The sequence below is a fragment of the Strix aluco genome, chromosome 4 (assembly GCF_031877795.1).
Source record: "Strix aluco isolate bStrAlu1 chromosome 4, bStrAlu1.hap1, whole genome shotgun sequence".
Classification (NCBI taxonomy): domain Eukaryota; kingdom Metazoa; phylum Chordata; class Aves; order Strigiformes; family Strigidae; genus Strix; species Strix aluco.
The window spans coordinates 18,797,074-18,821,517 of record NC_133934.1 but is presented as its reverse complement, the minus strand read 5'-3'; the positions used below and the strand labels follow the sequence as shown (position 1 = coordinate 18,821,517).

Below are 24,444 nucleotides of genomic sequence, written 5' to 3'. Positions count from 1 at the left end.
CTTCACAGTTCCATATTGGAAATAAAATCTAGAGAACTTAAGTAAAGACAGTAGCAGAGGAGACAGCAAAAAAAAGGAAAACAAAACCAAACTAGAATCCAGGGGTTTTCATTTATGCTATATGCCATTAAGAAATAATGCAGTGCAATAGGAGAAAATCAATATATTAGAGCTGTTATTGCTATATCTACACCATGTGCAGTTTGGAGGTTTCACTTTAGACAACAGTTTGATACCCTGGACCAAACATACCTACCACACACTTGGTTCATAAATGTCTGAAGGCCTTCAAAGTGACCTATCTACCATGGCATCTCAAAATTATGAAATCAGACCTTCTTTTGGAGGCCTTCAGAGATGCACCTATCTATAGACAATACGAGGAATACAAGAAATTACATGAAGAGGATTGTTGAGAATCTGAATAAAATTTAGAATGAAATCAGGTGCATACAGGCTGTCTCTATACTAATTTTCAGCCCGTTTGCAGAACAGTTTTACTGTGGCTAACTAGATTTCATTATGCTAAACTCAAATCAGGAGCTTCACTCCAAAAGCACATTAAAAGCAATCCGACCCCTAACAGTAGTAAAGTTTCACAATGTCTTGGTTTTTAGAGACATCTCTAGATGACCTTTTCAGAGACAGCTTTTAGGAGAAACATTGCAAAATGGTGCATAGAAATAAGAGCTCTAGTTCAGATGAAGTGAGTAAGCAAGAATCATTTAGTTGATTAGACATAAACAGTCATGTTTTTGACATATTCTTTCCCTAAAACGTAATCTAGCATGAGTTCTTATTTCCAGTTATTAGTAATCACTCCTGAAGATCTTTCAGATTAACTTGAAAAAAATAATTTGAGAACTTTATAAAACCCCACACTTCCTGACTTTGAAAAATTTATATAATTCTTCTGAAAATAATTCTACATACACTCACAACTCTGTTTTATCCAATTCATTGTTAATTTACGGAAAATCACATTCTATTTACTAAATCTTTCATAGCTTGTGCATCTAACTGCACTGCAATATCTTGGAAAGTATATTTAAAACTAGACCCAATTTTACTATTATTAACCATGTGTGAAAAACGAGAGTCTGTGAGCTGTGATTTAATTTTCAAGCCTCCTAAGTAATCTTGAAATGGGATATGACTGCACTGGTCTGACAATAAATTCAATGGCAATGAATGAAAAAGCAGCCTTCAGCATTTGTTACGGTAACATGATTTAACAGCCTACTTCCTTTAAAAAAATTCCATTATAAGTTTAAACAGCAAATATCTATATTTACACTTCTGTTTAATTGGCTAATACACTTTACCTATATAAAAATTGTGCGTAAAGAGGTTAAGTTAGCAATAGTGATTTGTATCATGATCAATGATTAGTTTATAATACAGACATATGTATATATCTATGTAAACCACTGCCATACTCATAAATATACACTACAGGAGGTAATGGGTAATGGTGCATTATGCTTTTTATGACAGTTAATAGAGTATCATAATTCACCAATTTATATAATTAAAAAAGTGGAAGATAACAAGATTGAGACAAAATGTAAATTATTTTTTAAAATCTAATAAAAAGTAGCAGCAGTCAAAATCCTTCCTTGACTAAATGCAAATCTTAGCACAAATGCAAGGACTTACAAGTAACAGCTACTGAGCCAGGTTCCTCAATAAACAATTCACTGAGGTTGTGTGTGTGCATATGTACGTCTGCTTGTATGCACATGCAAAAGACAGCAGACTAACTAACTAATTGCATGCTAGATTTACCACTGGGTCTACACAGTCAACATCATTTCCATGTAGCACAGGCTCATGTAGACTAAAGTACAGTGTTCTCTGCTAATTTTAGCACATTTGAAATGTAAACCACTTGGATTGCAAAGGTTCCCAACCTTGCTGTGGAAGGCACTGCTTAAATCATTCCTCTAAACATGAAGAGCTAAGTAAGGTTGGCAAACGTAATTTTCCAAGACAAAGTTTTTTGCAATGCATCTGCTGTTTTGTGAAACTTTCTTGGAACTGTTTATGTAACAAAAGTGTAAGTTATTCATTCATTTCTTCACTGCAAAATTCTACCTCTCATAAAAAATATGACTTTCAACACATAATTTATGCCTCCTTATAGCAGGAAAGTTTTCAGTAATTATTTATTGATTGCTTGAAGTTTTCATCTGCTCAGTCTAGAAAGGTTTCCTTATAAAAACCTTGAGGGGCTTAAACAAACTCAACTTTTTCTTCTTGCATAAATTACACCTGCATTTCACACTGTAGACCTAGGACTCAGTAAGAAGTTGCTGTGTGGTCTTTTTTATGACGTTTTAACTCATTCCACTGCAATTCTGGGATCGCTCACAAAAAAGGTCACAAGCAGCACAGGGTGCACTGTGACTATCTGGGGAAATGGGTTAAAAATCTATTTTGTAGATAAAACCAGACAATTTTGCCGGCCATTATGTTACATTGATTTGACTTTGCATCTTATATTCTGCAGTGAAGAAAGTTTCAAACCTCCTTTTCAACCTGATGGTCACTGTTTTCCTGCACTAATAACTATGTAAACTTCACCTCCCATTTCAAAAAGACGCAGCATTTGAATACTGAGTATAACTGATAAAGACACTTGGTACCCCTAAAATGAAAGAAGCTGTAAGCATCTCAGTAAAATTTGTCACAACAGAACAACCTACTTGTACAAGAACAAATCTGTATTTTTGAAAGACATAAACCTGTCTTCCCATTTGAAACCAGCAATCTGACCAAGATACTTTCATTGGAACAAATTACTCTCCATTATTATTACATCCCAAGACCTTACATCAAAATCCAGCACACCTCTGGAACAGTGGAATTGATTAAAATATGTTTTGTATACTGCTAGAGTGAAAAAGCCAAGGGTATCCTACAGATTTTTTTATATATATATATAAAAAGTTGTTTTGAAGCTGTTTAGTAAGATGTTTTGAAGAATTAATCTTTATGCAGATTCTAGTTGTCCTACAGGCCTCTTTCAACTAAATATGATATCACTCCTAGAGAGATATATTCCAAATGACCGTCTGAAGTGGAGTACCTTAGACACTGACCCTTCAAAAAAATTCCTTAGTGCAACCTTGTGGGCTTCATTCATTTCATTCACTGGCCAGCAGAGCATCTTCAACCATCCAGCCTCCCATGCACCTCCCTGCTCATACACTGTCAAACCAGTGCTCGGGGCCAGAACTGTCATATGTAACTTCAGTCTCTTTTAGTGTGAGATGTACTCAAGGAGAGGTCTCAGGCTTGTTACCTCAAGTCAAAAGGTGGGACAGTAATGTTGGGGTTAAACAGCAGATTTGCACACAAAAAGCCATCTGGGCAAGTTAGGCTGGCAGCAGCTGCAAAAGGCTCTTTTCAGAGAAGGCACAGACGAGCACCTGTTCTGCTCTAGATGCAACTGCACCATCCTGTTCATAGTGGTTTGTTTCAGGTATGTTTAAGCTGTGTATATGTCAAGCATTCTTCTGAGTTGTAATATTCTGGCTGCAACCCCATTTTCTCAAACGCAAAAGGAGAAAACCAAATCCATACACCAAACCAAGCTCAATCCCACTTTAAATGAAGACACAGAGAAGACTACACTAAGATTTCTCAGTTTTTGCCCAACTATAGTGATGCTTTGAAAAACTTGCATACTTTTTCCCCCACAGAAGGTAAGGTGTGTGTTTCTAAATCAGAGACTAAATATGTTGCACTTAAAAAACTTTTTTTTTTTTAATTAACATAGTCTATCCAAGTATTCAAACTCATCAATAAAACCAGAGAAATACTATAGCCTCTCTAAGATCCGTTATCAAGTCCTGGAATTATTGTACTTACATGAAATATAATTTATTTTTAAACAAACCGGGTCAAGGCAATTTATGTGCAATGTATACTGATAATCACATATGCCTCAGTTTTTAAACTGATATCCAAATATTAAGGATTTAATTCTGGTATTTTCAATGACACTACAGTAGGACTTGTCTAATTTGAAATTATACCTGAAAGAATGTAGATTTCTTTATTTCACAAACCAATGTAATAGGAAAAAAAATTAGTAACAAAAACCATTAAATCAAACCTCTCACTCCACCCTCCCCCCCCAAATTATCTTCCTCTTATGTATTCAGCTAATTATTTGTTTTGCTCTGGAATACGTTAGTAATCATAATGCATTATGCTTTGTGGAAACAGCAGAAAGACCTTGCCAAAACCTTGCTACTACTGAATCCTTCCTAAAAACAGGATGGAAATGTTACATTTCTGTTCATCGTATTTACTGGTTAGTAGATAGAAGTATATCAGGAAAAAAAAAAAAAAACAACCTAGAATCCTGTTAACATTTGAAATTCATACAAATAGAATATAATAACCTATTCCCACAGAAAAACTCAAAAACTTATATATGTTTTTGCTTTTTTATCTCAGGATAAAGCCCTCAGATAACCTGATATTAATGAGGCTGATGGAGTCCTTCAGCACTTAAAAAGTGCAGACAGTACTGCATTGCAGCTATTTTATTACTCACCATGTATGGTTCCCAGTTGAATATCCCATTTACCCTTAAAAGGAGTGCTAAATTTTTAATTATATAAATTGAAATACCACATATAATATCTATATTGTATGCTGTTAAGGTTGTATCACAGTTTTCTTGTGTGGCTAAAACCATTGTTCGTTCTGAAACAATAAATCTTTTGAAGATGGCAAAGCTGCTTGTAAATTTAATTACTTGTAATTTTATTTTCCTCTATGGTTTAACCTCCCTCTGTGTCTGACCAGCGATATCATAAATCTATACTGCCATTCTCTACTTTGTAAAATACTGAGTACTGGGAATGAGTAATGTGTCCTGATTTTTAAAGGAAAAGGCAGAAATACTGAGTCAAACTAAATATTGAATACTTACCAGTTTATTTATGTCAGTTCATAAAAACTGCTCAGAAGGTGGCTATTCCATGATCAACACCCTTAATAATTATTTAAACATATGTGACACAAATAAAGTAAGCCTTGCTTAGTACTTCTCTCTTACTGGAAAACAAAAGTTTTAACAGTACCTAACTATATTCTGCAAGAAATCTCCCATGCCCATATAAGGTGACAAACTATCATAGATAATGAGACTATATAGGGCAGTCAAAGAAATAAACAGATAAGAATATCTTTAAATTATTTGAATGAAATTCAAATATATATGAATTTGGACATGGGGATTTTCACTTGGAATACAAAGGTGGTGAAAAAAAAATATACATATTTCAGAATAGGATAGTTCAGTTGGAAGGGACAAACAATAATTATCTATTAGTCCAATCAGATAATTTTGGGGGAACAAATAACAGCTTCTTTTTTATGAACATAGGTATCAATTGGATATTTATCCCAAATAATAAAACTAACTAAACAACTCATAGATGAATACCAAATAGCTCTCTCCTTTTCAGCTGTTTTTGCAATGATTTGCTTTTTCCTCAATACTGTTCAGTGTTCCTACAACATATCTGTATCTGGGTACACCTTAAAAAGTAGAGAAATTTAGGTGGCAGGGAGAAGACAGACACTACTTGTTCATTAAGGAGCTCCTTGCAGAGAGAGCCTGTGAAACATGCTCTGGCACAGGCTACTCGCTGGATTCTAGACTTCATTAAGATGTCTATGAGGTCTTGCATGGCCCAAGACACTTCTCCAGCCGCAATCACCTTAATGAGGCACGCCATCTAAAACCTCGAAACTATTCCAGAACAAGACCCAGGTTTGCAGGAGCTATCATTTATTCCCCTGGCTTTGATGTTATGGAAAACGAAGAACTCTGCCTCACTGGGAGACTCTTGAAGACACCAGCAGGAAAACCTAACCTCCCAAAAGGCGAGAACATGCTGTGATGTGACAGCGTAAGAAAAGTGAGCCACAGCCGCAAGTTTCAACCGTGTCTTGATATGTCTCAGGAGAAGGATGGAAAGAGATTACTTCATGTTATCATTAATGCTGGCAGCTGCCTCTCTTTGCAAAAGCTACCGTAGCAGTGGGCTTTCCAATGCAAAGAGGACAGAACGAAATGGCAAAGTAGTTTTTTTGTGTTTCACTGGATCTCTGATTTGAATTTCAATCCTAAAATGCCAGAGAGTTTTGCATTTTCTAAATTTGAATAATAAATATGTATTTCTACTCTGTATTAGGTGGTTTGCATTATCATGAAAAACTTTTGATCAGATTTTTTTTACTACTCATGAACGTTCATTTATCATCACACAACCATACTTTTAAATTGCAAAGTTCCAGTATGACTAGGAATCTAATCTAAGACCTTTTCTGAATGTTACAGAGGCACGCTTTGGCAACCACTAGTTTTATTGTATTAGGATAAGGTATGTAAGCATGAAAATTATTTTCAGAACTATGTAACAAGAATCAAACCAAAGTACATAGTCTTCAAGAACACACCTCTGCTACTGAACTATTACATTATAGTGTAAATGCAGGGAGAGTATCCTGAAGAGATAGTTCCTCTAAAATTAATAGCTCAGGTGAAATGAACCTATTGAAGCACATTTAGAATTGCATTATGGTAGAAATATATCAAATTGTAGCATGAGCTTACCAAAAAACCATGAATGTATTGATCTATAACACAACAGGTTTTTATCCCATGTTCAGCAAATATATTAATATATGAAAACAAGTAAGTACCTTTCCAATCAATCAAATTAGGCTTTATCCAGTTAATTGTTACAGTACTGACATGTGTTTGGCTTTATAGAGTTACTGTATAACAAATTACAGCACTGTATCACTTATTTATGAAGATAATCTTATACCTAAATGGCTTCTCATGTCCTTTTAGCAAGGCATAGGTTTTTGGAAGGTCTACAAATCAATTAATACAGACAGAATAAGGAAATGTTTAAAAAAATGTATCCTTAATTCAGTCTAAACTCTTGTTCTGAAAAAAAACAAAACAAAACCAAGAACTCTGCTGTACCATTATTCTTTGACTATGAAATAAACAATTTAGCCCTCTATTAATTTCAGTGATTTTTTTTCTGTTCTTCAGTAAAGCATCCACTGCAGCTATTCCTCTTCATAATGAAGATACAAAAGGAGTCCAATTCTACCAGCAGTAGCGGCTGTGTCTCTAGACACATATTTATCTCCTTGTGAACACCAAAAATATGCATTATAAATTCTAGCATTAGTTCTGTAAATCATTATTGCTGGTCATATGATCATTCCAACCTGCTTCCCATAAAAGAAATAAAATTTCATGTCTGAGAAAGCCACTATTAACCTCCCTCTACAGATGGAGAAACCAAGGTAGCATGTATCAGTGACAGTACGTATCAGTACCATGCTGAGGAGCATAAAGCAGATGAGAAAAATTTAGATCACAGAATTGCAGGTTCTCTCTGCATCACTAATTTCCATTTGCTCTGTTGACTCCCTAGAGATTCAGATGCTGTACATAGCAGACACATAATCTAATCTCGCCCTAAAGGAGGATCACTCCCTACGCCATGGTGTGCTACACTGCCCAAGTGAATATTTCATATTTCACATTTCACAACATAGGGCAATCACCACTGCAATAGGACAGAATTATGTGAGTCACAGCAACTCCTATGGTAAAGAATGAATCTTCCTCTTTTCCAAGAATATTCAGACTGAATTTCCCTGTTCACTTTCATCTCTCACTTTTTAATGACACCACTTTTGATGATATCACTGAAGTTTCTTTCATTCTTAATACTTCAGGTTTTTTAAATGTTATGTATTTATAAATCTGTAATTGAATCAAAATATACTTCTTATTATAGCTCTTGGTACATTATTATTTGTATTATTTAAGCAGCAGATATTTCTATCCATTTTATCTATTTACTTATTAAAGCAGAGGTGGAGATCATTTATACATACAGTATAGAATGTATACATCAAAACAGAAAAACTAATGCACTAAACAATAGGAGTACTGGTAGCCTGGTAATCTCCAGAGTTTATCAGTACCATCAACCTTAATATTTAGGATAAGTCATAAAAAATTTAAATGATGACAATTAGTGCTGATCGTTTTTTGTTTAAGAAACAGCCTGACTCCTTTTACCTATCCAGTATAATATGATATTGACTTGTTTATAATTTTGAGTATTAGTAATTTCTGCAGAATGAAAATAGCACAGAGTGCAAGTACTAGGCCTTCTTACTTTTTAATAGGATCAAATTTTGGGTTTGGAATAAGCCAAAACCTCCAATCTGAGTCTTGGCATGAAAGTTAATCTATGGCATGCAAAATCAATTCTACTCTACGATGTCTCCAAAAGTGCACTTAAATCAATTTGTATACTCTGGTACCATTTGAAAATAATTGCTTAAGAAAATTCACCATTTATTCTTTATCATGCTAGAGTGTCCTAGTGTGGCAAATGCTAACTGTGAAATAAAATAGGAGTATTAGGACCACACATGTATTTTACTGGAGTCCTAGAAATTATTTCTGAAAAGGAAAGCAGTCTTTATTAGTCTGTTCCACTAAATGAATATGTAATTCTCTACAAAAAAAAAAAAAAATAGAAATAATTACATGTTGTAGCTCCTAAAGAAGAAAGGACCACCCACAATTTCAAAGAGACAGAATTGCTATACTACTTCAAATTTGGCTTCAATATAATCCTTTTGATTGAAAAAGATCCTTGAAAGAAAAACTTGAAGCTCTTAAGAACACCCCCACCTGCCCAAAGAAAAACTCACCAATTCTTTATCCCCCATAGAGTCTCAAATTGGTCAAGCTGAAGGAAGGTACTGAGCGACATTTACTGACTGCTCCTTGTCATGCACTTCTAATTGCAGTACTGTTCCCCAAACAGTGCCCGCGACAGCAGCATGGCTGTGAAGTGTAAGGGTATCATTGACCTACAACCCTACTTGGATTTTGCAGTTAGACATGACTTTTAGTCATATGGATGTATAACTTGAATTTAATGTTTCAAAAATTATAATTTAGTCCAGCTAATAACTTGTAAAGCATATACGGTTTCTGTTCATGCATTTTCCCCTCCTGTTTTTTTAACCAGGTTGGAATTGAAGGCAAAATAGAAAATAACTTTAACCTTTATGTGTTATTATTACATACAAGGCCACAAAAGACCATTTCTTTGTAAGGAAAGAGTGAAGACTCTGATATTTTTATTTCACTAGTCTCTGATAGGTGATTTGGTGATTAACTTTTAATCAACTATTGCATTTGATACGACTTGAAAATGTACTACAAGTTAAGGACTTAAAAAGGTTAAAGAAAGATGCTGCCAGGTAACTTTCATTTCTTCTGGTACGTTACACACTCAGCATATGCATGGCTGAAACCTCCATTTGGCTTGGTTTGGGGATCCACTCACATAAAGAATAGATGAGATGGCATACTTAACTTTCCAGAAGACCTCTTCAACAGTATCTGAAAAATCTATCACTGCTTTTCCCTGTAACAAAACTTCTTTTTTAGCAGGAGTTTGCAGCTGTCAACATGTCTTTAATACTTAATATTGTTTCACCTGCTTTGGAATTGAAACTGTAAGCACTTTTAGGAACTGATTGAAAGGTTGTCTGGTATGTTGTCGAGTTTCACTACACAGTCTATAGCCCTGTATGCTCACTTCTGAAATATCACTCAGTGAACCATGGTAAATTCTCTCTTTGTTCAAAATGGAGCAGAGTGGATTCCTGATCCAGCACCATTATGCATAGCTGCTATTCCAATATAGGCAAGTAATAATTACATTCGTGGACACAGACATTTTTCATCAAGAACAGGCCCAAACTGTTAGTCTAATAATAAGTCGAGTACTCCAAGTGTTTCCTAACAGTCAAAAGTAACCTTGAACAGTTTGTCAAGGGACAGCCAAAATTTGGAGTAACTAGAAATGATCTTGCAGATCATTCCTGTTGAATGGCACTGTGCTCACTCTTCCTTCACTTGAGTCAAATGATGCAATTTTGGGAATGTCTCTTGAGACAGGCTGATTGCTTAACAAGACAGATTTATTGTACAGTCTTAGCTTTATACAATATGTGTGTAGTCACATAATATATGTGAAGCACTGATGCTTCAGGCTTTGAGGCTGTTGCCTGTCAGTGCCAAAAAGTGCACCAGGAACAGCAAAAGAAACCAAAGCAAATTATAAAAGGATTACCATGGATGATTAAAATAATTGACAACAGCTAAGCTACCATCATAATTATTGCTTATGAAGATGACTAATATTATATCATTGTTTTCCTGAGCTTCACCCATCTGTTTATAACCATCTGTCATTTCTTATACTGTAATATTTTTCACAGAAACACTTTGTTTTGTTTTACGCTGTGTTGATTTTTTTTTTTTTTTTTTACTCTATGTTTTTACAGTGCCTACCACCACTGGGTTTCTGGCCCAAAGAACCAGGACTTTAAGCTGCTGTATGAGCAAACTAATAATGGAAAGGATGACAGAAACATGTGTGCTATTATCATCCTCCACTTCTCTGATAATGAAATACAAAATAGTAAGAACAAGCTCAATCATTTAGGTTGACTAACTACATACTTTTTTGAACTGGATTTTTTGTTTATTCTTTCTTGTGTATTGTGTATGGGCTGGTTAATAAAAGTCAGTTAAAAATTCTTAGGAGAAAAGGGAAAAGAAATTGTTGCAAAATTTCAGGGCAATTACTGATATGAATATTCCAAGTATTCTGGAACTAAAACTTCTCATTGATGAGGATTCAATGAATTTAATACCCTAGAACTGAGCATCTCAGAAGCCTCAAGTCTCCCAGCATTCTAGTTTCTGTTCAAGGCCTCTAGGCTTCTCTTTCTTCTTGAACGTACCTCCTCTTTCTGTGGCTTTTCAAGACACTTCCCCTAAACTCCTTTCATCACAGTCTCTTTCATCTCAATGCCATGCAAAGAATCAGAACTTCAAGACATGGCTTCCTGTTGTAAAAGGAGCTGAGAATATGGCAGATGCAGTACAGTTGGTCTATAAAACAAGAGCAGTGTACCCTAGCTGAACACAGGGACCATTTAGAATGGAAAACCCTTGTAAAAGTGGCCAAAAAGTACATAAGCAATGAAAAGGAAACTAGTAATTCCAGAATGAACTGATCACAACCAATTTATTCATTAATAGCAATCTAAAAAGAACAACCCAGGACAAAAACCTGGATCAGAGTAGTCCCAAGTGTAAGAATGTGCAAAATCCCACTGCATGTTATAGCCCCGGCTGCACGCTATTGCCACAATACCTGTACATTTAAATGTTTTAGGAAAACTCATCTATCAAATAATCCATGCAGAGCTGAATTTAATATTATTTAAAGAAAAGCTTAAATCGTATTTCTACTTCTGCCATATTTCTCTCTTTTTTTCATCTCAAAGTTACAAAAACGTTCAGCTGCTTGTACCAGTAATAATTTTTATTCAGACATTTTTTAAGCTCCACTTTTTTAAGTCCACAAAGCTCAGATTTTCTGTTCCAGGACTGCACTTTTCCACTGACACCATCAAAGGGTGGCTACTCTTGCACTCCAAAAATTCATCTCCCCTCCTTCCTTCAGACTTTTTTCCTCTATCTGTAGGTTTTCAAGTCTTTTTCCAAATTGCTTCCATGCAAAATTCTTTCCCTTCAACCATTTTCCAGACTCTTTTAAGTAGTTGATGGAGCTTCTGCTCAAGTAAATATCCAGAAAATACTACTGAGGAGCCCTAATAATTAGGATAAAAAGTAATTGCGTGTGTGGTGTGATCTTTTTGTTGTATGAGGGTTCTTTTAATTTAGGAGAGGGGTTGTTTTGTTTTGCTATTTGGGGGCACAAGGGCAGTTGGATGGGACAGATATCAGTTAAGTAATTGAAATCAAATGAGAGCCAGCATACCTAGGATGAATAAGGGTGACACTGATGTCTCCATTCACAAGCTATTATACACTTTTGTGGTACGTAAACACATGACTTCAGGACAGAGAGGTCTAGATAACCATACAGAGACTGAGGACAAGTTATGGTAATGGGAAGAAACAGTTATTAAATGTACATTAAAAACCCCCAAGAAACAATACATAAGCTTCCTTATTGCCTGGGGACTAATTCTGAAATATACCATAAAACATTTAAAGACTTAACTGATTGCATTTTGTTTAAAGCATAAATTAAAAAAAACCCTGGGATTTAAGAAATAAGCCTAAATATAAGACCACATGACATTGCACTCATACCAATAATAGCCATTAAAGGAAACAAAAACATCTCGGTACTACACAGCCGGGCTTTCTGCTAAAGCAGTCTATGTAAATCCATTCATACTTCTAAGGAATTCAGTAAGTTTTGCCAGCCCAAAAATCCTAGGACATATATCTTACAGTGGCAAGCACATGTATCTGTACTCACTCTTTTAGCTGAGCAAGAACAGATCTCCTCTGAGAACGGGACCAGCTCAGAACTCTGAGGTGATTGAATTTAAATGATATTTACACAGATAGCTGAGAAGGTGTGAGGATTTGCTTCTACACAGGCTCCACTGCACTTGCTATCTATTGCCATATGGCTAATTCCCTCTCATGCTTATTCTTCTGGTGCAGTTCATATTACAGTATACTGTTTTACAGACCTGCAGCTTCCAACATCTGTAGCAAAGGTCCCAGAAATTGATTTAGAGGCTGAAATACAAGCATATCCAATCCTGCTTCTACACAAGTCTATATATCTTTGTTGGAAGACTGACACATGGTCCCCATATGCACTGGTGATAACACGAGCCTGCCAGGCACAGATGTACTTAGAGCTCCAGAGAGCTGCAATCTAATGATGGATAGGAATAACCCAATCATATGAACATTTGTATTTGTAAACCCTACCTAGTGCTACATACAATATGTCTACATTTCACTGCCACATTTCTTCAAGGATATCAAGATGTTCCTAAGGTATGACAAGCATATGATGAAACTTAATGGTATCTAAGATAGAGAGACTGCTTTCTGAAGCACAACTTAATAGTTGGAAGTTTTAAAAACTAATTGCTCTTCTGGCAAACCCAAAGAAAATTAAATTAAATTAGATACTGGAACTTTTTCATTAGAAGGCTCTGGCAAAATAAAGTTAATAGATGGAAAGCCTTCTGCAATTAAAAGTGACAGGTGCATTGCTTTCTCTAAGCTTTTAAATCACATCTGTCAAAAGGCCTACTGAAATGCATTTTTTAAGCCCCTTCCAATCTACTCAACTTTTATGAATCAAAATACTGTAGAATTACTGAAGATATATCACTTCAGAAAGTCATGGCTTTATGGCAGTGAAGAGCTAAAATTTCTATAGTTATACATCTAACACATTTATGACAATGTATTAAATCACAGAGTAACTCTGTATCCTATACCCGTTCACCTCATTTGTTAGCATGATTCCCTGCTTTAATTCTTAACCAATGCATGAGAAATACACAACTTGATTTCCCTAATCTAAACCCAAGTTGTTTATAGTAAATTCAGGTCAGTCATAACTTTGTTTGAATTATCTATTCAATTCATATAATTATCTATGTTTAAGGTGATTTGAAAGAGAGATGGACATGGTAAGTAGTTTCTATATACACCTACTATTTACCAGTATTTATGCCTCTTTTGAAGGAATTTTTTCAAGACAGGAAGTGTCTTGAAACAAAAGGTTGAGTTCAGCTTCTGCTGTGCCTCTTATAGAGTAAAAAACTGTTTTCAATAAACACATCTTACATGACTGTGAGCAAAAACACTTATTGCACATCTTCCCCCCCCCCCCCGCCCCTGACATGCCTGAGCCCACCCTTTACCTCTCATTCCTCACTCACAAAAGCCGGGAGTACTTAAAGGATGTTACTATTTTTTGACCTTAAAAGAAACCCAACAAATCCAAAACTAAAAAACCCCAAACAAACTGAAACCAAACTCCCTAATTATAATTTGTAGGGTTTTAGGTTTGGCTTTGGTTTTCATTCTGTTTTGTTTTTTTAAACTAATCAATAACCCTAATTTTGATAGGTTAGGAATGAAGCATATTTAAGGGAATACTCCTCATCCCCATCAATTATGAAAAAAACCCAAAAGCATTACTCTTCAAAGCTCTTAACTATCAACTAAATGAAAATCTATTACATTCTTGTAAGATGGACTGTGATAACATGAAGTGTATAGGTTATGGTACAGCACCTTCAGAGATGTAGGATGGAAAATTACATTAACTCAGATAAACACAACTGTTATTAAACTGCAAGCATACAAATAATCTCAGCCCAATTCAGGAAAGCACTGAAGCATGTACAATTTAAAGTGTGTGCTTAAATCCCATTGAATTCATTGTAATTACTCACAAGCTTAGTGATAAACGTGTGATCAAATATATCTTTAAATCACAAACTACTTCCTGAAAAACAGCAGTGAACACATTTTAATCACAGGTTTCCGTAATTTAAGCATATATGAACAAAGAAAAAAATCCTCCTCAAATGGAGAGACAGAAAAAGAAAGTAAAAAGTTTTCCATAAGCACTCTATAAATTTTCATCCTACCCTGTAACAAACTATCATTGTGACATCACAAATAATATTTAAGGAAACTGGACCGTGTATGAGTCCTTAACAAAATTATTCTTTATATTTAACAAAATTTGGGGATTTGGTGCTGCTTTTTGGGGTTTCTTGGGGGGTGGATCTTGCCAAGTTCTCAGTTACTCTCAGTAAAAAAATGGGGAATTTTTAAATTGTGAAGTCCTCACACGCTTCTCCCTAGCACTCCTTATAACAACATTTAAAGGATTTTCCTCAGAGACAGAAATCTCCTCTAGCTCCTGGCCTGGTAGACAAAAGCTTTGGGGCAGAAAGTCAGTATTTCGGGAGGACTGACCATTCAAGATAATACTATACTTCAAAATTTTGTGTCAGGTCTTCATCCTTGCAGAATAACACAGAAACTGTTCTACCAAGGACATCATTGTGGGTGGTAGGTCTTCTGGGAAGAATCAAAAATTGTTAAAATATACACTGGAAGAGCTACAGTAAATGCAGATAAGGATTCATCCCTGACTTCCAACTGAATAAGTCTGCGAGCTGGACTGCAGTGGAACTGAGTCATGAGGATATGTCTACAAATGTTTGCTCCAAATAGGAATAAAAGTATTCAAATATTTTCCCTTAGAATCAATTTTAACTAGACCGTGGGTGAGAATGAAAGGTCTGCAATCTGTGAAAATGTAAAGATCAAATTCAGCCTTCAGTAGGGATACAGAATATCTAACTAAGCCCCAGATCTACAGAATATTTTTTTTTTTTCAGTTTCTTCTCCTGTATCTCCTTTGCCCTCTGTTAATTATATTCCCATCCACATCCATAAACGATGAAAATAAGCCAGATTTTCCTCACTGATATCATGTATTACACATATATCTGAAGAGAAAATAGGTCCAGAAATGTTTTGATTAGCTGTACTAATTAAACACTTTAACCAAACATGGACAATCATATAGAAATATAGACTTGAAAAGAGATATTAGACAACCCTACCCTAAATACAACTTAAAACCCTGGCACCCTAAGGAAAAGGATTTACCAGATTCAAAGCCAGCATTCAAAACAGCACAAACATACAAAACAAACTGTCAGTTTGTCTGTCAGTCATATTGGTTTTATTCAGGTGTTAAGGCTATGCTTAAAAATAATAATAAATGCTCTGGTTAACTTTAAGATATATATTTTATTCTCCTAAATTTGTTTTAACTTTCTTTTTCCTTTAACCTAGCTGATATTTCATTGTAGATACATATGATTTATAATACTGATTAACTCCTCTTTTTATATCAAACAGGAAGAAGAGTCATTATATCGACTTCTGCATACCTATATCAATTTCTGTCTGTGGTGTTTTCTTGTTTTGTTTTGTTTTTTTAATTAGAGAGACACTTCACTTCCTGTGGGAAATTACCCTCCACATATGTAAACGTATGTATGGTACAATGCCTGACCTGAAGAACCAGCAAATATCTCACAGGGTCTGTTTTCCACAGTACTCTTAATATTCATGATTTCCTTTTCCATACATACAATAATAAGCAACAGAAAATAGAGATTCGCAGCTGAGCCAGACAGGACATCTTACCTTGCACTAGAACAGGGAATTGCAGAAAAGGCATTTAAATAACAAAAAGAAACTGTCAGATTTTTTAAAAATTAAAAATGGGATAAAACTCTGGGGTAAATGTGTTTAATGATGAAAGTCACAACAGCTAGGATTACAGTATAAGGATTTCATGTTATTACCAGGTACATATATGTCTAATAGTGAACATCTCTGTCTTCTTTACTTTTATGAGCAGATAAAGATTATAGTAATAAATCCCTATGCTGAAATAAAAGTGAGCCTAATTTTAAGATTAGGAATCTAATCTTCATCAGAAATAAGATATAGGTATTTAAAATGAATGGGAGGTCAATTTGCTATAGGCAACACAACGTTCTGTGTTGTACATAATGCATGCTCCTGCACTGCAGCTGAAGTATTTAAAACTTACAAGCTGACACAAAAAGCAACAGACTGAAATGAGAGTTTCATTAAAAGAAACAGAAAATGTCAGCAACCATCTCTGACTTCAAGTTGAATTTTGGTCATACAACTCCCTGGTATTTTTCGCTTTGCTTTCTTAACTAGTTCCCCTATGGATTAACCTCTTCTCACCTCTGGTTGTACATACACTGAAAGATGGAGGTGCTGGACAGTTCATTAGAGTAACTCCTGCTGTTTCTTCCATCGAAAAGGAGGCACTTCTAAGTTACCATGCACAGGCAAGCCCAGGTCGACATGTCTCCTAACAAGTTCTGGCAGCTTTGATCAGACTGGTGGTTCATACAAGTTTCACAGGCAAAAAAAAAAAAAAAAAAAAAGGCACAAACTTTGAAGTATTTCCTGCTGCTCCTTTGGAAACCAAGTACCATCAGGTAGTAATTCACGCACTGTACTGGTGTCACTGAGGGGGGGACAGTGGGAGACTGGATTTGGGGGCTTTTTCTGTGTAGCACATCTTAAAAGAAGAAAAGATGTATTTAAAAAGAACACTTCAACCCACTGCTAGGAAGTTTATGTTTTAAATAACTCTGCTAGATAGAGGATCAAACATAATAGTAAAGATAAAGTAAATTGCCTGATTTGATACTTCAGTTGCCTGTCTCTTTCTGAGCATATGAAGCTCAAGGTTTACATGAAGCTTTGCTTTTACAGACTCAGCTTTGTAAAGTACTTGAGGCTGCGTGCTTTGATTTTCCAGCATTGCTCTATGTGGCACGGTGGCAAAGAATGTGAAACTGCATTTAAGCACTTGAAGTGGACTCCTTGGTGTCCAGCAACACTTCCCACTGCTCGGCTCAGTCTCTTTCCTTGACATCTCTGGTGGCCAAGCCAAAAAAGTCAACAGTCTGCAGTAATGAATGAGTATTCCAGGATCCTTTCATAATGGTATAGCTGATTGAGGCCCTGTTTGAGAGGCCTTACCTCATTTCCCACACATTTTCTGACCCATTTTGTCTGCCTTTTCTCAGAGGGGTTTTGCCTGTTATATTGTGGGCTAAGCAGTAAACTAATTATCTTGTTCAAATCCCTTTGCAACGCCTCTAATCCTATTAGTTATAAGAATGTGTGAATACTGATTGCACAACTTAAAACAGGGAGAAACAGAAAAAGAGACAGAGGGGAAAAGCCAAAAGGCAGGATCCAGGAGGATCTGCTAGCTACTTCAGCCTTTCAAGACTTGTCAGGACACTCAAGATTCTTGTCTGTCACAAGACGGGACACTAAACGGGGCAATTTGTAAGGTCCGTATTTCCATTTTCCATCCGTCTGTTGCATCTGCCCTAGAGCTGCCGCTATTATCCAAGGCAGCTCCAAGTCCTTTGCTCACAGCAGAACTTGCTGACCCTTGACTCCAGTTAACAGTTACATTTTCTCTCCTTCCCCTTTCATAATGAACATTTTAATGAAGGGGATGACAATATTACAATGTGTCAAAGAAGCCATATGAAGTACAGGAAATGAATGAATGTTAGTGTAGGCATCTATAGGCCCTATGAGTCCTATTTCTTTTCTTCAAAGAAGCCTCACAAGTCTTATTAAAGAGCCCTCTCGCCCTCTCCCTCAGCTGAAGATACCGAAGCAGTTGCCTCCTGCTGTCCAGTACTGAGTGAACTTTAATCACTTTTCCTATTTTGTTCACACTGGGGAAGGAGCCAGGCTTCAGTGAAAACCCTGCAGTCACAGTTGATGTTAAAGAGCATGAAATTTATCTGACTTCCATAAAAGATGAGCTCTGCCCTTCCATTCCTGCTTTTGCTAAGCTGGCTGCTCCGGGGACAGCCATTCTCTCCTTCAAAAACAAATATTTGCTTTTAGCGTGGATGGATGCTGCTGCCTAGGAGCACCTTTTCCCTCGCTTTTTAAACTGTAAACTTAGTTGTTACCATCTACAAAGAAGACTTGTGGTCTTGGGAAAGAAATTTAAGTTTATCATTTAGACATGCTGTTTTGCAAATGGAGGTTTTAAAAATGCAAACAGTTCCTGTTTTACATGAGTAATAGGCTCTGGCTAATTGGTTACCATAGAAGCAAGTTCACCAGAATTCTCAGAGAGCAAGAGAAAAATTTAGATTTTTTTTTCTTTCTTTCTTTCTTCCCTGAAGATATGTCTATGTCAGTGAAAACCTAACTCTTAGGATAAAATACAAAGTTTGTTTTCTCACATACTGTACTTAGATACTTGAGACACCGTTTACCTGATGAAGATTAAATTGTATTATTACATAGCATTCCATTATTCAGTTTAAAAACCTTAACATTCTGAATTGGCTCTACAATCTTTGGAAATCATGTTTCCATTATTTTTTCAATGCTTGCTTCCCTTACAATGGCAAATCAACGACACATTTGTGTAGAAGTTGGAAGGATAAGTCTTACAATGCATATCTTTTCTAAGGATCAATGCATTATAAATGAGCATTTTCAAAACAACTGACTGTTTGACTTTAGAAATGTGTATTTTAGAAGTGGTACCACTTCTGTGTCATTTCATTACTTACATATTTCAAATACAGAGGAGAAATGGAATGCAACTCCAGAAGCAATTTATCCGCAAAACATTTTATGTATATAAAAACCTGAAAAGCAGTAACAAAATTGTATCATTGGGCTTGATAATAAAAAGATTGTGTTAAAAAGGAATGAAAAGTGGTACTGATCCACTGACCATCACTCTGCATGCCATAACCCCATCTAATCCCCAATTGATACTGACAACTGCAATGACAAGGGCTAAATTGGAGCCATAAGTGGGAGTAATGACAGACTGTCACTTCAGTATGTCAGCAATTTCCAAATTAGAATTAATACCACACAAACGCTCTTCTGTAACACTGACACTTATCAAAGGAAGAGAAGTGCTTCTTTAATAATAATGCCTCCCAAAAATGTGCCACAGTGGCTGAGATCAGCACTCAGTGTCCAGCAGAGGTTAGCTGTCCACCAGTAGGAATGAGATGAGCAGAGGAAAACTGTTCTTGCTGTACTTTTAGTTGTGACCACCTAGGGGCACTCAGCGTCCTAGAAATGTATTGCAAATCTCAGATTTTGATCCAGCACCATCCTGGTGTAGAGCACAAAACATATTGTCTGTCAAGCATCCTGCCTTATATTCTACTTGAACAACAAAGATGAGTATTGTTTATTGATACTTTATTACTGGCAGATAACCAGCCAGACAGCCTTGTTCCCTCTAAATGCTTCTAAAGAGGTTTTTCTGATAAAGGCTTTAATATACCGTAACGGGTTTCAACCAACAGGCAAAAATATACAGACCATATCTTTTGAGAAAGTGATTTCACATTTTAAGTCTGGACTTCTTCCAAACTGCAAAGCAACTACAAACTGCATGGAAAGCTGTCTGGAGGGAATTCTCTTAATTATAATTCACTACAGCTTTGAAAAGAACATGGCAAAAATGGAAATTAATATAAAACTGAGAAAGCAGCACAAGGTCAAGAGAATGGCAATTTTTTCTTCTTCGCATACATTCTTCCCTTTCTACTTCATATTTTATATATCCAAAATGTAAACACAAACAGAAGTGTATTCCTATGTTTCAAGATTTTCTGAATTCTTTCAAAAAAAAAAAGTACTTTGTATAATTAGTCTTCCAAATTTTCCTCAAAAAAACTTTAAATATGTTCATTGAAGCAATCAGCAAAATAAAAGTTTTAGATTAAAGCAAACGGTTCATTTAGGCTAAACTGCAGCAGCCTACTAGCCAATCCTATCTGATATTTTATGGACAAGTTTTATAGCATGAAAATTCTGACTTTCTGCCACATTTTTTTCTGTTCAAACAGGGTTCACTTAACAAGCAGAATGCAGACCTGCTGCCTTCCCTTGTGGCCAACTTCACTTGTTCAAAGTCTTTGAGAATCTTGGAACACGGCAATAGCTCTTAAAGGAACTTTGGCCTGCAGCTGTTATTAACTAGCTTTGGACGTATGGACCTCCGTTGACAAGCACCTCATGTAGAGAGGTTAAAAAATTGCTACCATATGCTTTCAGCTTTTTTAACCTACAAGGCTCAAAAAAAGAAAAGAAAGCAGCAAAAACCCCTTTCACTTCTTTAAAAATACAAAACAATTTACACATAAACCAACACTTCTTTCTATCTTATACTGCCTTACAGTTATGAAATATATGCTTGATTTTTACAGTGGTACCGTAGTGTTCCAAAGGCAGGACCTGATTTCAATGAAAAGAACAATTGGTTATAGGTATAAAGATCTTGACAGGTTTTATTACTGGACACAAATTAAAAACCACCACACTCTTAAAACTAGCATTAAATAACAATAAAAATTTGTGTCATGAGAACGTTTCTATTGCACAGAAAATCATTCTCTCCTTAATGAAAGCTAAAGCTAGCACTGCTTATTACACCTTTACTTTGGCCTTATGTGCATATACGTGCCATTAGTTCTCAGTTATGTGATCCAGTTCAGATCTAAAGGAGGATCTGTATGCCCAACTCCTTCTCCCTTTTTCCAGGTAGATCAGCTAGTTTACTGAAAGGTATCTCTCTGGACAAGCACCGCCTCATCATGTGAGTAATACTTTCCAAAGAACCTTTCTTACTCACTCACTGAAGTACTTGTACTAGTTCTTGTACCATACATAGCCTCAAATGGATATTCAATATTTTCAATCTTGTTGAAACGGAAAAAGAAAAAAAAAAAAGTTATTTGCTGAACTCTTTTATGTCTCTGTTCCACAGATTCCCACGTGGTTCTCTAAAAATGCCTTTACAGTGTTTAGTGAAGATCTTAGTGAGTCTCAGTTCAGCATACACCAGAGCTGAGTACACAGATTTCAGATTCTATAGCTACTGTACAGATTTCCTTAATTACTGCAGGAATACCACTGAATATCAACAGAAATTTAGTTTCTAAGTTGAAGTTAGTTGAAGTGGGTTAAAATGCCTATCCAGACTGGCAGATGAAAAATATACCATGTAATCAGTTGCCTTCTGCAAAACAGTTTTCCCATTCATATTGCAGCCAAATATTCTAAGCAGTAATCAACAATAAACCAGAAATATGTTTACAAATCTAAGCTACTCTTCTAGCGGATGACAAGAAAAGCCCAGGAGACTTAATTTCTCTTCTACCCTAATGACCTTTACCTTCATGTATTTAAATCCAGGCCACTTTTTCCAAAATCTAGGGATATTCCATGTGTCAGATATGATATTTCTCAGATAACAGAATTTGCATTGGGAATTCTATTAGAGCTACCAAAAATTATATATAGATAAATGGGCAGAAATACAGCATTTCTGTCCAACCCAAGCCAACTGTAGACCTAGAAGAAATGCAGCCATTAAAGGATAACTTGCTGTCTATTCTGAGTACCTTGCAGAATCCCATTATCAAGTTGCCTAAATACTATACAAATTTTACAATAAAATAATAATAAAATAAACATTCATCTGTAAAGTACCTAAATACAGCATAATAATTTCATTTTAAGATGAGGAAAAAAAGGGATCAGTGCCAAGTAACTAGCAGTGGGAGTCACCTCACCTGTCTTTAGACAGCTGAAAATCAGAAATCTAGTCTTAATTTAGGTCTCCACAGAAAAGTGAAGGCACCTTTAGAAGAAGGGTAGCTTTGTCTCTATCTCTGCATTTGAGATACAAGAAGTTTTGAAAGTGAGCTTGGACTCAGCAATTCAATTTCAGGAAGGTTGAGCTAGAAATCCACACAGACTGACCCTGGCACACTGCCTAGCCAAGGTCATGAAAGCAGCCCATGTTGGTCATGCACTGAACTGATATCTCCCAAATACTAGGATAGTTCTCTAAGTATTTGGACATTATGATAAGCATTCTCTAATGATGCTGGTTTATCCAGGATTTTTCTGAGTAGTAGAAACAAACCAGCACTCTATCCTCCTCTAACCAAACTATGGATGTCTCCTGAACTCCATAAACTTCTCTAAAATACAACAGGACAGCCTGTATTAGAAAACCCACAACTGCTCAAAGCTAGCGGCCCTGTCAAGTACCACAGTGTCTTACTCCCCCCTTCTTCTAAGACACTAAATTCAGAACTTTTAAACAACAAACAGCTCCATATATCTTTATGTTAAATACAAGTAACACGACCTACCCCTTTCCCAGGAGGTGGCCAGGATTAGTGTCCTGTAGCATTTGATACTATTTATCACTCAGACCTCCTCTTTAGTCACCAACACAGCCAAATTTTTCATTTAAATTAGCAGCTGAATCAAGAGTTAGTGCTTGAACTTGCAAATCTGCTTACCACTTCAGGCTCAAAACCATTCATTTTCTACAAATAATTCGACCCATATAATAATACGATGAGAAATTACTAAGACTTAGAAATTACAATGCTATTTAATGTCCATGTAAAATTTCACCTGAAGCTGGCCAAAAGGACTTCTTAATAAAGAGAACCTGTTATCTATTATTTATATTATATTGCAGCATTTGTCAACTTACGGTAACATTTTCTTCTGATGAACTTGCACTAAAATATGGGGGAGTGGGGGTGTGCGGGGTGTGCATTTGGTTGCTTTTGTGTGCTTGTTTAGTTGTGGGGCTTTTTTTTAATCTGGCTTTTGGACAAATTCTTAGACAACCTATATCTTCCAGGACTACACAGCTTTACCACACAGGCACCCCTGAAGTGAGGGATCCCCATTCTCCACTAACGGCACAAAAGACACGACTCAGGGGGTTCATGGAAGTGCTCCATCTCTGCGAACACGACATTGCCTGGCACGCATCCAGGCACCGGACAGCCTTGACCGGGGGAGCTCTCAGGATGCTCTGCCAGAGCCCTCCCTGTCTCTGGCTACGCCAGCCATGCTGGCACAGCCCCAGAAACCTGTGGGGAGTGGGGCAGCTGTGGGAGCCTGCAAAAAAGTCTAATACAAAAGTTTGAATTTTTTCAGTTTGGAAAGATGTGCAGGGTGGACCTTTCAGGAATAATTTAAAACCCTCTAGCTTATGTTTTCTCTTTGAGGAAAAAAAAAAAAAAAATCTTTCAAAGTACAAGATACAAGTAGATCCATTAGCATAAAAGTCCCAAAGTGAACTTTCACTTACTGAAACTTTAACAATATCCACTAGATAATACTCTATTTCTAACACACTCTTCCCCTTATTTTGGTTCTATGTACCTTCAGACCATTTAAAAATTAAAAGCACATAATCAAGAAAGAAAGAGATGCATTTTTATTTAAAATATTAAAAGTATTTCAAACACGTATAGGCGACTAACAGAAAAAACAGAGATACTTTTCAAACCTTTCAATAAGTCTTGTCATTTTTCAAAAGCAGTATCAGCCAACTAAGGCAACCAATTAAAATTTATCAACCCTCCCATACTGATGTATGCAGGCTACATTATCAGTAAAAATAGGCTGGGTATTCTGATTGGCATTTGTCTCCATATACTATGAGGATTTAGCCAGTATTACATAGTGTAAGTTCTCTCCCTTTACTTTTCTTAAACACTTCATTGGTACTGGAGGTTTACTGCCTTGGAATAGAGACCTTTGTTTTAAAAAAAGCCACAAAAAAAAAAAAAAATTCCTTTCTATACTACCATCTTCACATGTTTCTCTATGTGACACTACTGAGAGACTCACAATTATTCTGGTCTAAAAAGTTGTTCATATTTACAGTAAATATGCTACATTTCCTTCAGTATAAGTAACCAAGGATTTTAATTAAGCTTGGTAAAAATAGGCCATAACTCTTTACTTAAAATTCAAAGCATTTTGCCACCAGTAATAAGAGTGGAAGAGACACA

At 36.0% G+C, this 24,444-nt stretch overlaps 1 protein-coding gene across 7 annotated transcripts in view; it reads right to left on the bottom strand.

The window, feature by feature from the left end:
- Positions 1–24,444, bottom strand: part of SLIT2 (slit guidance ligand 2) — a 266,766-nt gene that overhangs the window by 114,034 nt on the left and 128,288 nt on the right. The gene's annotated exons all lie outside the window — the stretch shown is intronic.